This window comes from Lissotriton vulgaris, chromosome 1_1, assembly GCF_964263255.1.
Source record: "Lissotriton vulgaris chromosome 1_1, aLisVul1.2, whole genome shotgun sequence".
Lineage (NCBI taxonomy): Eukaryota > Metazoa > Chordata > Amphibia > Caudata > Salamandridae > Lissotriton > Lissotriton vulgaris.
In genome coordinates this window covers 985,671,688-985,688,413 of record NC_141685.1, presented here as the reverse complement: position 1 = coordinate 985,688,413, position 16,726 = coordinate 985,671,688, and the positions used below count along the sequence as shown (strand labels likewise).

The 16,726-nt window shown below is 48.4% G+C and overlaps 1 protein-coding gene across 2 annotated transcripts in view; it reads left to right on the top strand.

The window, feature by feature from the left end:
• MCOLN1 (mucolipin TRP cation channel 1) overlaps window positions 1-16,726 on the top strand; it is a 209,339-nt gene that overhangs the window by 127,258 nt on the left and 65,355 nt on the right. The window lies entirely within an intron of this gene.

Genomic DNA, 16,726 nt, shown 5'->3' with positions numbered 1-16,726 from the left:
TTCCCATTGGGAGGAGTTTTATCTTTCTATAGGAGCGCTGGAAAAGCTGTCTGGGTTATTACTAGTTTTGTAAAGTGAAATGTGCTCTATTTAAAGAGTGAAACTTTTGTAGAACTGCACAGAGGTCTGATGTGGTTTGGCCTTTTCCACTCAAATTGTCAAAAACAATGCCCAGGCTTTGATACCGCTGACAGACAGAAGGCTGCATTGTGACATGTCCCGAGTTGTGTCTTAGAGCATGATGCGTGTCATATTTTTAGAGGACTGCACACCATTCACTCCATGTTCAAACAACAAATCTCAACAAGCCAGCCCTTTAGCACATACCCCCACGGGACCGTCAGTGCCCTATGACATACAGCAAACACTAGGATTGTCCTTGTGCCAGCCACAGCTCTCCCGAGTGAAAACACCAGTGTGTGAAGACTGTACGCAACGTGTTTTTGCTTACGTTGTTTAGGTTTCGCCTAGACAGTGCATGCGTTGTCTCTGCGAGAGATATTGTTTATATACAGTGGGCTTACAGCCTGACCATAGCTAACCATTTGCTAACTTCAAAGTCTCATTTCCTCTGCTCCTATTTGTCACGGCCTGCGAGCGTTGTGTCTTCTTCCATCCATTGCTCTCGTTTTTGTAGCTCCTATTTTCTTTGGTTTAAAGCATTCCATATGAGTGCTTTTGTTTTCAGTCTATCTTTTTATCCCCGTCCATGTAGCTTCTTTTCCCTTCCAACCCCCTGCTCTGTACTCTACGCCACTACACTGTACCCTACGCCACTGCACTCTACTCTGCATTAGTTTACACCCCAGCACTGTGCGCCGCTCTATGCCACACTGCTCTTCCTTTCACCACTCTGCTCTTCACTTCACCACTCTACGCCTCTTCACCGCTCTACTCTGCACCACTGCACACTATGCCACTCTACTCTTCTCTGCACCACTCTACGCCACAGCACTCTGTCATTCTACTGTACGCCACTACACTCTAAACCAGAGGTCTTCAAACTTTTTTACTCTGAGCCCCCCCTAAGCAAAATGTTTTGAGGTCGGGCCCCCCTCCAAAACTTTATGGCAAGGATTGGGGGAGCGGGAGGGACATGGCTGCGTGCAGGGAGCTGGGCTTATGAGATGTTTTCAGGAATACTTTTTCTATAGCTTATGAACCACATCAAACATGAGACTTATACAACCGCAAATGCATCAAACAAAAACAGATATCCCAAACAAACTGCTCCCCATAATTGGGGTGTTGTGAGCCCCTCACACTCTTTGACCCCAATGGAACTATACTTGCTGCACTAATGATAACTGCAGTCCTGAGTAGCAGGCTACCTCCTCTGCCTCTTTTACCTCTTCCCCACCATGATGGATCATCACCTCTGTCCTATGCTTGAAAGGACAATACGCTCAGATGCCCCTTTTTTTAAAGGTAGACAGTCATTATTGTGATGGAGTGGGCCCCCCAAATTCCTGGGCCCAAATCCTTCTGCATCTGCATCTACTACTTTATGATAACCAGCAGTGGCCACTTACACACTTGGCAGCAGTACCAGCTTCACTAATGTCCCTTTAAAAAAAACAACCTTAATTGTCCCCTTCTTTGGGGTATCTCTCTAAAGAAGCGGTCTCTGGCCATTTGTAAACATTTGCATAGAGTGCTCACTATTCTGGGCCTTCTCTTTGACAATATCTATGAATCTCGATCCTTTCCTCTGTCTCCTAGACCATTTCTGTGAGGCCCCAAGGATCGAGCGGATTAGGGCTCTGCATCTGAATGCAACCCTACTGGCCTTCTACCAGCCACCCCATGGACTCAGCTTTCACACAAAAAACTTCCCCTGAATGGTTAATATTGACTTTGACATGCCTGTGCCTGAAATTGAAGTGGGTGGTGGTAGTGCAGAAAGTTAAAAAAGAAACCGGCCTGCTTACCAGCCAATAATTGATTGAGTCACTTAAAGCCAGGGCCACTGAAATTATGAGTTTCTGCAGCAGCAGCGCTTTTCCACATAATTATCAGTTTACCGCATTTGCTACATAATCTCCAGATTTCAATGACAAAAAACTTGATTCTAGCTCAAACGGAACAAAAGTTACTTAAAGCGTGACAAAGTGTTCTGGAGCAGTGGAAGGCCCTTTGCAAAGACTGGTAATCTTGTAGTTGCTTACTGCTGTATTTGTGTGTTAAACTGGTACTAATGAGGTGAAATATTTCCCTTGACAGCTTTACCGCGAGTTAAAATGACAAAATATTGAAGTAATGCTAACTACAAAATGTGGCGCATTGTGCCGCACAATTTACCTTTTCTTGCTGGATAATTTAGTCAAACCTGCCGCATAATTGTGTTCTCTTCTGCTGAATAATTCCAGTGGATCTGCTTAAAGCTTTATGGTGGCAAAGATCTATTCTTTTTAAGATGTAATGTAACCGAGTTATCAGCTGGGATCTGGAATAGTGGAGACACTTGCAAAAATGTCTGCATTAGATACAGTTTGATTACTTACTACTAAAAAGTATATTTTGTAAGAACTTGTTTTATCTCAATCACTGCATCATTTTGCAGCAGTCTAGCTTAGAGTATGTAAATACTGGTTTAAAATAATGACTTACATATTCACAGTGCTTTCTGCCACAGGCTGAGACTTCTTAGCACTATAAACAGGGCCATTGGAATTATGCGGCAGGAGAAGGCCAAAATATGCAGCATGGTTGACTAAATTCTGCAGCAAGCAAAGGCGAATTATGCTGCATATTTTCTGATAGCATTACTGCACTATTTTGCTATTTTTACACTTGTTAACATCGTGCTGGCCTTTATTACCCCTCATAAGTACCACATTAACACCTGCATATAGCAATAAACAACAGAAAGGTGACCAGTCAACCTTTAGAAAGGGCCTTCCACTGTGAGGTAACGTTTTGCTGCATTTTTTATTCTGCAAATTATGCAGCAGACGATGGATTATGTGGCAAATGCGGGAAAACCATAACTATGCGCTGTAAGTTCAGGGTGAGCGTGAAAGTGAAGGGTGAGAATGAGGACTGAGTTGTCTGAATGCAGGGTTTCAGATACAAGTTAAACTATTGCTATTATGGAATTAATTAGGGAATCGAGGGTGAAGGAGATAAATAATGTGCTGATCCTGCAGCAAACTTCCAGTCTTATGATTAGGGTTGCCAGCTCATTATTTTGATGTTGCAGACGGCACAAAAATAAACAGTCACCTAAAGCCCTATTTTCAGCACTTATCTGTGTATGCTTCGAAAAGCAAATATAAAGTACTTTTAAATGTGTTCTAGGACTGCCTGAATGATTCATGACTGAAAATAAAAGGGACAGATAGTCACACTACAAATGAATACATACTTTTTTTATTTAAGACCCTATTTAGTGTCAAAGCAGGGTCTTTGCAGGCTCTTTAAACATACATGGCTGGCATTTTTTCTATTGGGAACCCTTTTTAGGTTTCGCTGGGGGGCGGAGCCGTTAGGCTCCTCCTCCAGCGAAATCTGTAGTTTCTAGTATGGGTGACTTTACCCCGCCTCTCTGCTTCATTGGCTAGCTCCATAAATGGAGGCTAGCCATTGGAACAGAGAGGCGTCCGTCAATGCCGGACCAGACACGGGGGCGTTCCCGAGATTCTTTGGCTTTTGCCGACGTCACGCGACGCCGGGAACGCCCCCGTGTCTGGTCCGGCATTGCCGGCACCCGCCTTCCGTCGTCAGCGTCTCTCCTCCCCCTTTCCCGCCCCCTCCCGCTTGTTTCTTGTTGCCCGCCGCGTCTCTCCTCCCCTTTCCCGCCCCCTCCCGCTTGTTTCTTGGTGTCCGCCGCGTCTCTCCTCCCCCTTTCCCGCCCCCTCCCGCTTCTTTCCTCATGGCCGCCTTCCTGCTCCAAGGCCGTCGTCAGCGTCTCTCCTCCCCCTTTCCCGCCCCCTCCCGCTTGTTTCCTCATGGCCGCCTTCCTCCTTCCCCGCCCCCGGAGCCCGGACACAGACTGAGCGCGGCGGCTGCACTCCACCCGGACCCGGCTCCTGGCCGGCGGCTGCACTCCACCCGGACCCGGCTCCTGGCCCCCTCACCCTACCGAAACGGTTCCAGCAGGTTTCTGGGGCCTAACACCCCCGTCCAGCAGGTAAGAACGGCACCCCGGGAGACTGCTAAGCTTATTACTCGAGCTAGAAAAAATGTTGGCGTCAGTTTGCGCTCCAGCATTACGATAAGATATCCGACCTGCCAGAGTGATCGACCACGTCTGAGATCGACCCCACATCCCCCCATTAGAAAAACACTCTCAGACTCCTTCCAGCTCGCATCGCCCCTCCCCCACACACTTATCCCTCAGAGGTGCACAGGATTATCTCTGTGCCCCCTTCCTCCTAACCCCTCTGTCGATGTGCAGTCAAGAGAAAGAACTCCCCCTATGAGGAATCACAGGCCCCGTGACCTTTAACCCCTCCTACAACACAAGCCTGCCTATCATGCACCCCCTCCCCCACCTCACAAGGGGATGTCATTACCTGGCCCGAAGCCCCTCCAAGCTTGCGTTACCTGGGCCCACCCCCTCCATATCCGATTCCACAGACCCCGAGGCCATCACTGTCGGCCTTTACCACCGCCCCCCTCCTCATGAATGATGCCTCCACCGATCACTCTTCTGCCCCCTCCCCCGTCACCTGTCCCCTTCAATTTACCCCTCTCTGCGCCCGAGATCACCCTTCCAATGAGTGCATCATTACTCGCTGCAGAGCATCAATTACAAAGGCGAGCCCTCATCACCCATCGGGATGCAGGAGCGCTGAATGGAAAAACAGCCCACCTCGTGTCCACCCTGCTGTGCCAATATGGAAGCCCCGGGGGGGAAGCCGTAGTGTAACCCCCTCCACCTCTGGGACAAGCAGGGGAGGGGGTCGTGCTTGGCGGGGAGCTGCAGCTTCATTGACTTATAGAGACTTTGGGCTTTGCACCGACCCAAAGCAAGCAGATGAATTCCTGCCGACGAACGCCGCAGCAATTGCGCTAACCGCCCGAGCATCCTAACTGCGGTTCATAAGTGTACAGAGCAGGTGGGTTAGCACCGGCCTCTGCAACAGGCCCATCGTCCCCAGATCTCCGACACAAGTTCAGCTATCCAACTGGGAATGTAACCTCTGTGCCCCGCAGTTCATGAAGAATGCATGATGCCAAGGGGTCAACGGTCCTGCCCCAGAAGTTTCTTCTAAAGTGGTGATCTAATAATCGAATAGTATTAACCTAAAGACAAACTTCAGGTACCTGAATGCATTTGCAATGCATTTGGGCCAAGACCCTAATTGGGAAGGATATGGCTTAACGACCAGAGCTGCCGACATCGGAGCTGGGGAACCAGGCTCGAGCCCCAGATTTGGCTCAACATCCTGTGATTCTGGGCCAATCGATTAATCCCCGCGTGTCTCCCAAAATAAATATGTCCTTGTGTAACGTAACTGGCGCTCAAGTAAAAGCGCTTCAGTACCTTCGGGTCGAGTTCGCGCTATATAAAACCGTAAAAAAATATATAACACGGACTACTCGGTAAACTGCAGCCATCCGGTAAACCTTAGGTATGCTTGACATATGGGCATTATTCACCGCTCCACCCCCGGACTGCCTTCTCACGCAGCTGCTAATTGGATCTATATCATTTGTGACACCTCTTGCCCAGTCCTGGATTTTAAATCAACAGCATGTGCATGCTTTTAGATCTAGTTACCTTATGCTTTATGGTTACGGTGACCAGGTGGTATAATGCTCGTGGTACACGCGCCACTTTTCCAGTGCTGGGCTTTGCCTTACATATTATTGTCATCAGCTGTGTTGGTCCAGTTAAAATGAACCCATACTACAACTCCCAGAATACACTGATATGTACAACAATGTCCAGGAATGCAAACATGGTGTTCTTTGACATGGAGCTATCTGATCACCCTGTTAATGGCAAAAAGCGTCACTGGACATCCCAGCATGGGGAGTGCTGCTACCTTAAAAAAAAAAGCCAGAACATGCTGAAAGTATCAGTGTGTTTACACTGTGTCCTAAGATGAAGTCATTTTAAGAAAAGGTCCGGGACGTCCTCTGACACAGGCTCAGAGAAGCGGGACACGTTCCTCAGGCAACAGTTGTATATTTCTGGTATGTGCTGACTCTGCCCTATCCCACATTTTGGCCTTGATTGCTTACTGGTAATCCTCATTACTCTTACTCAGTTGCGTCTGGTACAGAACAAGAGTGCTGGGTCGTGGAAAAATCCACTGACCTCTGCACGGCCACCGTCTCTCCCCTCAGAAGCAGGAAGCACACAAGTTTCTCTAAGGTGTAGCCTTATGGCTAGATTGGTGACATCGAACCTGGGGAACTGGGTTCAAGTCTCGTCAGGGACACTCAACATCCTGCGATTCTGGGCAAATCACTTAATCTCCCCGCGCCTAACAAAAATGAGTGTGTCCATCTGTAACGAAATAGGTGCTCATGTAAAGCGTTCTGATACAAATTATTTAGGAGTTTGTTGAGCATAATTGTGTTTTGGCCCTGCACGACGTTCACTCTTGCCTTTTTTTAAGCTTTCTGAAGCTATTGGCATTGTAAATGATAATGCCATTTATTTATTTATTTATTTTCAAAACAAACACATAAATAAAAATGTTGTCATTTACAATGCCAATAGCTCAAACTTTTCAAAAGGCGAAACCATTGCATTGTAAATGCTTGTTTGTATTACTTTTCATGAAATGCATTTTCACACTACAGCAGTAAGTTTAAAATGCAAATGTAAGGAATAGGCAGAGTCGGGGCCCAGGGGGTACTGGAAAAAGAAGAAAAAAAATAAGCTTAGGTAACCAGTTTCCAAATGTATAGAAATGGTCTTTAAAGACCCGTGAAAAACTCCGGCTGTGCTGGAGTCTTAATAAGACTCCAGACACTGCCCAGCCGAGCCCCCAGCAGCACACCCACTGATCTCTGGCCCCGGAGCACTCTGAGGCCTCCAGAGTAAACGAAGACAACCTGGAAATGCAGCAAATAAACATCACTGCACTTCCAGGCGTCTTCATTTACATGTGCTTGGAGAGGCCTTTGCGCCCCCCTGGGAACCCATCCCCGCCCCCCCAGGGGGGGCCGCCCCACAGTTTGAAGAACTGTGCTCTAAACCTCTCTATTCTATACCACTGCATTCTCTGCTACTCTGCACCACTATACACCACTCAAGTCTATGGCACTGCACTCTACTCTCACCACTGTACTCTACTCTTCACCACTGCACTGTAAGCCCCTCTACTCTGCATCACTACTCTGCACTACTGCACTCTTCACCAGTCCACTTTTCTCTGCACCCCTCTACTCCGCTGCACTCTATGCCACTCATCTACTCTACGCCACTCTACTCGACTGCAATCTAATCTGCCCCACACTATTCTATAACAACAAAGGAGTGCCAGAGGGTCTAAAGAAGAAGTGAGTTAACAATGTGAGCAACCATTCAACAAAAAACCTTTGGTCTTTCTAGCTGACTTCTAAAAGATGGTAATCAATGACACCCTAGTAGATGGTCAAAGATACCCATCAGTCACCACTCGGAACCGCCCTTCATCATTTGGGATTCCTTCAAGACCATCTACTCAGATGTTATTCTCAGAAAAAAGGAAACCAAGATGTTAAAAGGTCCCTTCGACTGAAATAACAAGTAGTATGGTGTACCACTTCTCTGAGCTAGTGAGTGGTAAAGCGTAAGATGACTAGTGGGGTGCAGTGCAGATAACTACGTGAAAAATAAAAGAAAAGAGTGTATTAAAATTGTGTGAGGGAGTACAGAACAAAATTTATTCGGGTGATACTCGCTCCACCAATATTAAAAATTTGTTAAGACAGTTTGAAAAAATTGGCTGTCTAGAAATGGAACCAGGTCGACATGTTTCAGCAATTAATGGACAAGATTGTCCTTGCTTTCTTCAGGACCCTACAACAAATGTTGCTACTGCAATCATAAAAAGAAATAATAAGTGAAAAAAGACAATAAGAAACCAGATTTAAAGACCAGTACAGAGATCACCTGCAGTTTCTAGGTGATGAGTCTTGTCTGTTCTTACTGGTCATGTATTTCACTAAAAAGGTCAGAAAAAAGATGTTTCCTATTGCCTTTTTTCACTTATTTCTTTTTCCGATTGCAGTAGCAATATTTGTTGTAGGGTCCTGAAGAAAGCAAGGACAATCGTGTCCATTAATTGCTGAAACATGTCGACCTGGTTCCATTTCTAGACAGCCAATTTTTTCAAACTGTCTTAACAAATTTTTAATATTGGTGGAGTGAGTATCGCCCGAATAAATTTTGTTCTGTACTCCCTCATCCAATTTTAATACACTCTTTTCTTTTATTTTTCACATAGTTATCTGCACTGCACCCCACTAGTCATCTTACGCTTTACCACTCACTAGCTCAGAGAAGTGGTACACCATACTACTTGTTATTTCAGTCGAAGGGACCATTTAACATCTTGGTTTCCTTTTTTCTGAGAATAACACATCTGAGTAGATGGTCTTGAAGGAATCCCAAATGATGAAGGGCGGTTCCGAGTGGTGACTGATGGGTATCTTTGACCATCTACTAGGGTGTCATTGATTACCATCTTTTATAAGTCCGCTAGAAAGACCAAAGGTTTTTTGTTGAATGGTTGCTCACATTGTTAACTCACTTCTTCTTTAGACCCTCTGGCACTCTTTTGTTGTTATGTATCTGTTGGGAATGTTTCCAGAGCCTGGTCTTTAAATATTCCCTTGGGTCCCACTTGATCGTTGTGTTGTTGTTGTTCCACACTATTCTATGCCATTACACTCTAGGCCTTTGCACTGAACTCTGCAACTCTGCACCCCCCTTCGCCACTGTACTCCGCACCTTTGTGCTCTACCCCACTGCACTCCACGCCAGTCTAATCTACTCTGCACCACTCTATTCTATACCACTGCACTTTACACTACTGAACTCCATGCTGCACCACTCAACTCTGAGCCATTGCACTCTATGCCACTCTTTTCGGCACCACTCTACTCTACACTGCTGCACTTTCAGGCACTCTACTCCGCTCCACTTTACTCGGCACCACTCTACCCTGCACCACTGTACTCTATGCCACTCTACACTGCGCCACTTAACTCTATGCCACTCTACATCACTGCATTCCACCCCACCCCAGTGCATCGTACGTAATTCTACTACGCACCACTTTGATTTCCACCACTGCACTCTACCACATATCTGTACCACTCTAGGCCACGCTCCTCTTTGCCACTCTACGCCATTCTAAGCCACGTCACTTGCCACTCTATGTCCTTTCACATGCCCTCTCCTCTATGCTACTCTACTTGGCGCCCCCTCTAAGTCCTTCTACGCTCCTCCGCACCACTCTGCCCTCCTCCTCCGCACCGATTTGCGCTCCTCCGCACCTCTCTGCACTCCTCCTCCGCACCACTCCACTCTATGCCACTGTAGTGTACACCACTCCACTTTATGCCACTCCATTCCACTCTGTGCCACTCCACTCTACGCCACTCTTTAACATTCCACTCTGGGCCACTCCACTCAATGCTTCTCTGCGCCACGCATTTCCACACAGTGCCATTCTATGCCCCTCTACTCTACACCGCTCGAAGCCACTCTACTCCTCTCTATGCCTTTCCAGTCCACTTTAGTCTACCCCACTCGACTCTATGCCACTCTGCTCAACTCTACGCCAACCGACTCTACGCCACTATGCCACTCTACTCCACACCACTCGCCAACCTGCTTTTTCCATTTTACGGCGTGCATGCACACCTCAATTAACTTTCGCAAATGTCTTGGCCCCCACTCTGCTCCTCACTCCTTTTGGCTTCACTCTGCCAGCCCCGCCTCCCTCGGCATCTTTCCTCCCAATCTCTTGCTCCCTCCTTCCTCTCACCTCACTGTACCCTTTCTCTCCCCAGCCCCTCCTCTCTGCCCACACTCCTCTTGGCTCTACTTGTTACGCTCGCGGGGCGCCGAGGCTTCCATATCCCCCTTTCAACCCCGACTTCCCCTGCCCCTTTTTAGGTCTCGCCTATTATATCCCGCAGGGATAAATAGGCGAGATTATAGTAAGTGGAAAAGAAAAGTTTACCTAGCCTGCCAATCGCGTACAGTTCATTTGAGCTATGCGCGTGCACAGAGCCAGCCACATCACACACCACCATTTGTCTGTGCCTTGGCATCAGACTTCAAAGGCTGCTGCTCCCCCGCCCCAGCGTGCACATCGCACACCATTTGTCTGAGCCTTGGCATCAGACTTCAAAGGAATGTGCTCCCGCCCCCCCGCCACAGCAATGCCAAGAGCTTGGGTTTTTTTTGCCTCCATTTCACGGGGAAGCCGTGTTTTGTTCGATGTTCTGTACAGCTTTCTCAGTTTATTTCTGGACGAAAGTGAAAACCTACCGTGCTTGTTTACAGTAGCCTTGCTCCTCAAATGCTGTTGCTGTGTTGCCATCTCTCTAGGGACGCTCAGCTTAAAAACACTTGACTTGCTCGCTGCAATGCTACATCCGCTATGCTTTGCCTCTTGACACATTGATCCCTCACAGACTGTGCTGACTCTGCTCCTCCTGATTCTGAAACTGACCAACGCAGTCACCACGCAGTCTCTTCTCTCTGTCTTATGATGTCTACCCTGCCACCATTTACTTCGGACCCTCACACCTCCTCACCCTCACTCACCCACACACCTTCACCCACCCTCACCCTCACATCCCCTCACCCTCACATCCCCTCACATCCCCTCACCCTCACACCTCCTCACCCTCACTCACCATCACACCTTCACCCACCCTCACATCCCCTCACCCTCACATCCCCTCACATCCCCTCACCCTCACATCCCCTCGCCCTCCCTCACACCCTCATCCTCCCTCACACCCTCATCCTCACAACCCTCACTCACCCTCACCCCCTCCCTCACCCCCTCACTCACCCTCACCCCCTCACTCACCCTTACACCCTCTTACCCACCCTCACACCCCCTCACTCTCTCACACCCCCTCACACCCCCACCCCCCACACACACCCACACACCCTCACACACACACCCCCACACCCGCTCACACCCCCACCCTCACACCCCCTCACACTCTCACCCACACCCCCTCACTCTCACACCCTCACCATCACACACCCTCTCACCTGAACCTTCACACACCCTCTCACCCTAACCCTCACACACCCTCACTCACCCACACACACCCTCACTCACCCCTCTCACCCACAGCCTCACCCCCACCCCCACACCCACACCCCCTCACACCTACACCCTCACACCTACACCCTCACACCCCCTCACTCTCACACCCCCTCACTCTCACACCCTCACCATCACACACCCTCACACACCCTCTCACCCTCACACACCCTCTCACCCTCACATACCCTCTCACCCTCACCCTCACAACCCTCTCACCCTCACCCTCACAACCCTCTCACCCTCACACCCCCACCCTCACACCCCCTCTCACCCTCACACACCCTCACACCCTCACACATCCTCACACCCTCACCCACCCTTACACACCCACCCACCCTCACACACCCTCATCCTCACACACACTCATCCTCACACACCCTCATCCTCATAAACCCTCACAACCCCACACCCTCACCCACCCTCACATCCTCTCACACCCCCTCACTCCCCCTCACACCCCCTCACTCACCCTCACTCCCCCTCACACACCCTACCTCCCCCTCACACCCCTTCACTCCCCCTCACTCACTCACCCTCACTCACCCTCACTCACCCTCACTCACCCTCACTCACCCTCACTCACCCTCACACCCCCTCACTCACCCTCACACCCCCTCACACCCCCTCACTCACCCTCACACCCCCTCACTCACCCTCACACCCCCTCACACCCCCTCACACCCCCTCACACCCCCTCACTCACCCTCACACCCCCTCACTCCCCCTCACACCCCCTCACACCCCCTCACACCCCCTCACACACCCTCACACCCCCTCACTCACCCTCACACCCCCTCACTCACCCTCACACCCCCTCACTCACCCTCACACCCCCTCACACCCCCTCACTCACCCTCACACCCCCTCACTCACCCTCACACCCCCTCACTCACCCTCACACCCCCTCACTCACCCTCACACCCCCTCACTCACCCTCACACCCCCTCACTCACCCTCACACCCCCTCACTCACCCTCACACCCCCTCACTCACCCTCACTCACACCCCCTCACTCCCCCTCACACCCCCTCACACCCCCTCGCTCCCCCTCGCTCCCCCTCACTCCCCCTCACTCCCCCTCACACCCCCTCACTCCCCCTCACACCCCCTACTCACCCTCACACCCCATACTCACCCTCACACCCCATACTCACCCTCACACCCCCTACTCACCCTCACACCCCCTACTCACCCTCACTCACCCTACTCACCCTCACACCCCTCACTCACCCTCACACCCCTCACTCACCCTCACACCCCTCACTCACCCTCACACCCCTCACTCACCCTCACACCCCCTACTCACCCTCACTCACCCTACTCACCCTCACACCCCTCACTCACCCTCACACCCCTCACTCACCCTCACACCCCTCACTCACCCTCACACCCCTCACTCACCCTCACACCCCTCACTCACCCTCACACCCCTCACTCACCCTCACTCCCCCTCACACCCCCTCACTCCCCCTCACACCCCCTACTCACTCTCACACCCCCTACTCACTCTCACACCCCCTACTCACTCTCACACCCCCTACTCACCCTCACACCCCCTACTCACCCTCACACCCCCTCACACCCCCTCACACCCCCTCACACCCCCTCACACCCCCTCACACCCCCTCACACCCCCTCACTCCCCCTCACTCCCCCTCACACCCCCTCACACCCCCTCACTCCCCCTCACTCCCCCTCACACCCCCTCACACCCCCTCACTCCCCCTCACTACCCCTCACTCCCCCTCACACCCCCTCACACCCCCTCACCCTCACACCCCCTCACCCTCACACCCCCTCACCCTCACACCCCCACACCCCCTCACCCTCACACCCCATCACCCTCACACCCCATCACCCTCACACCCCATCACCCTCACACCCCATCACCCTCACACCCCATCACCCTCACACCCCATCACCCTCACACCCCATCACCCTCACACCCCATCACCCTCACACCCCATCACCCTCACACCCCATCACCCTCACACCCCATCACCCTCACACCCCATCACCCTCACACCCCATCACCCTCACACACACACTCACACACACACACACACACACTCACACACACCCTCACCAGCATAGCATAACAAAACATAGCATAACAAAACACAACAAAGCATAGGATAGCAAAACAAAACATACCATAACAAAACAAAACATAGCATAGCAAAACACAACAAAGCATAGGATAGCAAATCAAAACATACCATAACAAAACAAAACATAGCATAGCAAAACACAACAAAGCATAGGATAGCAAAACAAAACATAGAATAGCAAAACACAACAAAGCATAGGATAGCAAAACAAAACATAGCATAACAAAACATAGCATAGCAAAACATAGCATAGCAAAACATAGCATAGCAAAACATAGCATAGCAAAACATAGCATAGCAAAACATAGCATAGCAAAACATAGCATAGCAAAACATAGCATAGCAAAACATAGCATAGCAAAACATAGCATAGCAAAACACAACAAAGCATAGGATAGCAAAACAAAACATAGCATAACAAAACATAGCATAGCAAAACACAACAAAGCATATGATAGCATAACAAAACATAGCATAACATAACAAAGCATAGCAAAACAGAACATGCCCCTTGTCTCTAGCCACCTCAGTCAAATCCTTGGGCATCTCCCTTGACAACCGCCTAACTCTCAACGTACACATCAAAAACTCTGCCAAAGGAGCCCACGTTACCCTCCGTAACCTTAAGAAAATTAAGCCCTTCATCCCAATTGATGACTTTAAACTGGCAGTCCTATCTCTTGTTCTATCGCGCATTGATTACGGCAATGCCATCCTCACCGGAATTCCTAAAACCAACCTGGCACCTCTAAATTCAGTGCTCAACCTCGCGGCTAGGCTTATCACGGACGGCAAACGATTTAACCACATCTCTCCCGCCCTCAAAAGGCTCCCCATTGAAGGCAGATCCACATATAAAATCACCTGCATTACGCACAAAATCCTCCACCAAAACACACCGACATACCTCTCCAACAAACTGACCAAAGCAGGCTGCACGCGATCCCTGAGAAGCTCCAACACCCTCCTACTTATCCCCCCCCCCGTCAGAAAAATAATTCCACTCAGTCATGCTCCTTTTCAGGCAAAGCCCCACTTATTTGGAATGCCCTCCCAAAAGACCTCGGTTGTAACCAGTTCTACCCCAGCGTCAAAAAAGAACTCTAACTTCTCCTTAATAAATACTGGGGCTTCTAATCCCTCCCTGGTGGCCTCGCCCCTCTGCATCACCCCACCGAGCTGCTCGGCCTATGGCTTGTGACCCCCCGCCTGCGCCCCGTCTCCTTCAATCTGGTCACCTTATCTCCCCTCTGACCCTCAGTTTTCTTGCATGTTTTTGTCCCTCCTGCTCCTTGGTATACTTAGGTGAAGCTTCCCACCAAACTGTGACCGCTATATTGTATATCTCATAGTGTCTAGCAATTTTTTTTACTTTTTTATCTAGTTGACATGTATCCTATGTGGACTTGCTCTTTTATTAATCCAATGTCTGTGCTTATACACACTGTACCTGTATTGAAACACCTTGTAAAGCGCTCTGATACTCCTGGGTCCAGCCAGCGCTATATAACCCCCTCTAAAATAAAAATAAATAAATAAAAACTAAAATAGAACAAAGCATAGCATAGCATAGCATAACAAAACACAACAAAACCTAGCAGAACAAAACATAGCATAACATAAAACAAAGCATAGCATAACTAAACATAGCAAAACACAACAAAACCTAGCATACATAACAAAATATAGCATTGCAAAGCATAGCAAAACATAGCATAGCATAACAAAACACAACAAAGCATAGCATGGCATAACAAAACACAACAAAGCATAGCATAACAAAACATAGCATAACAAAGCATAGCATAGTATAAAAAAACATAGAATAGCAAAACAAATCATAGCATAATAAAATAGAACAACACATAGCAAAACACAACAAACATAGCATAGCATAACAAAACGCAACAAAGCATAGCATAACAAAATAAAGCATAGGCTAGCAAAACATGGCATAATCTAACAAAACACAACAACACATAGCATAAAAAACATGGCAAAACATAACAAAACATAGCATAACATAACATTTAATAGCATAGCAAAACATAGCATACCAAACACAACAAAACCTAGCATTGCATAACAAAACATAGCCTAGCAAATCAAATCATGGCATAATAAAACACAACAAAACATAGCATAGCAAAACACAGCATAGCATAACAAAACACAGCATAGCATAACATAACAAATCAAAGCATAGGATAGCAAAACATAGCATAACAAAACAAAACATAGGAGAGCAAAACATAGCATAGCATACAGCATCACTCTGCACCACCACAGCATCACTTAGGGGCACCACAACATCACTATGTGCTACCACAGCATCACTGAACGCCACAGCATCACTCGTTCGTCATCACAACATCACTCAGTGCCACCACAGCATCAATCTGTGCAACCATTCAACAACACCTGGTTCAAATATGTTCTCTCAATGTTTCAAGCTTTATTACAAATGTAACAAAAAGATGTTAATATTTCACTTCTGTTCTTGGATTTTCGTCACAATAAAATACACTGAACATAATCTTCACAAAAGTTATTTACAAAACTTTAAGCTATTGCCATTATAAATTACAATAACTTTTATTTACGTATTAATTAAATTAAAAGCCATTGTTATTTGTAATATCAATACATGTAAATACAACACATATTGCATTACAAATGCTATAGGTGTCACATGTGCGAAAGTTATAACTATTGGTATTGTAAATTATAAAGCTATGAATTTCACTATTTTCAAAAACAAAACCTAAATAAAAAATGTGTAATTTACAATCCCAATAGCACAAACTTTCCTAATGCGAGACCTATTGCATTGCAAATGCTTGTTTTATCTTTTGTATTAGACACAGCAGTGCGCTGATGGCACGCTGAGGCTTCCATCTCCCCCTTTCCACCCCCCACTTCCCCACCCCTTTTTTAGGTCTCGCCTATCCCATTCCACAAGGAATGGATAGGGGAGAATTTTAGTGGGCAAAATAAGTCCTCAAACCATCGGGTGGATTTCCAACAGTTCACGTGAACACAAGCAAGCGCTTTTCCCTCGCTCCCGAGCCGCCTCCCTCTGAGAGCTTCACTTCAAAGGGCTCCGATCCCCCGCCCACTGCTTCACACTTCACAGCCGCCAGGCCGTGTCTCGCATTTCTCCTCCCCCCCCCCCCCCCTCCGCCCCCCTCCCCACAGCAATGCCAAGAGCTTGTTAACTATCCCTGTGCGTGGTGCTGCTGTGCACTTTGTCCCATGCAGTAATTTCTGTCACTTGCTTGTCATGGCTCTGGCAGTAACCTTTAACTATCAGTGTGCCTTTCTTTCTTTTTGCACCAAAATCGCCCCTAGTTGTGATGACCTTAC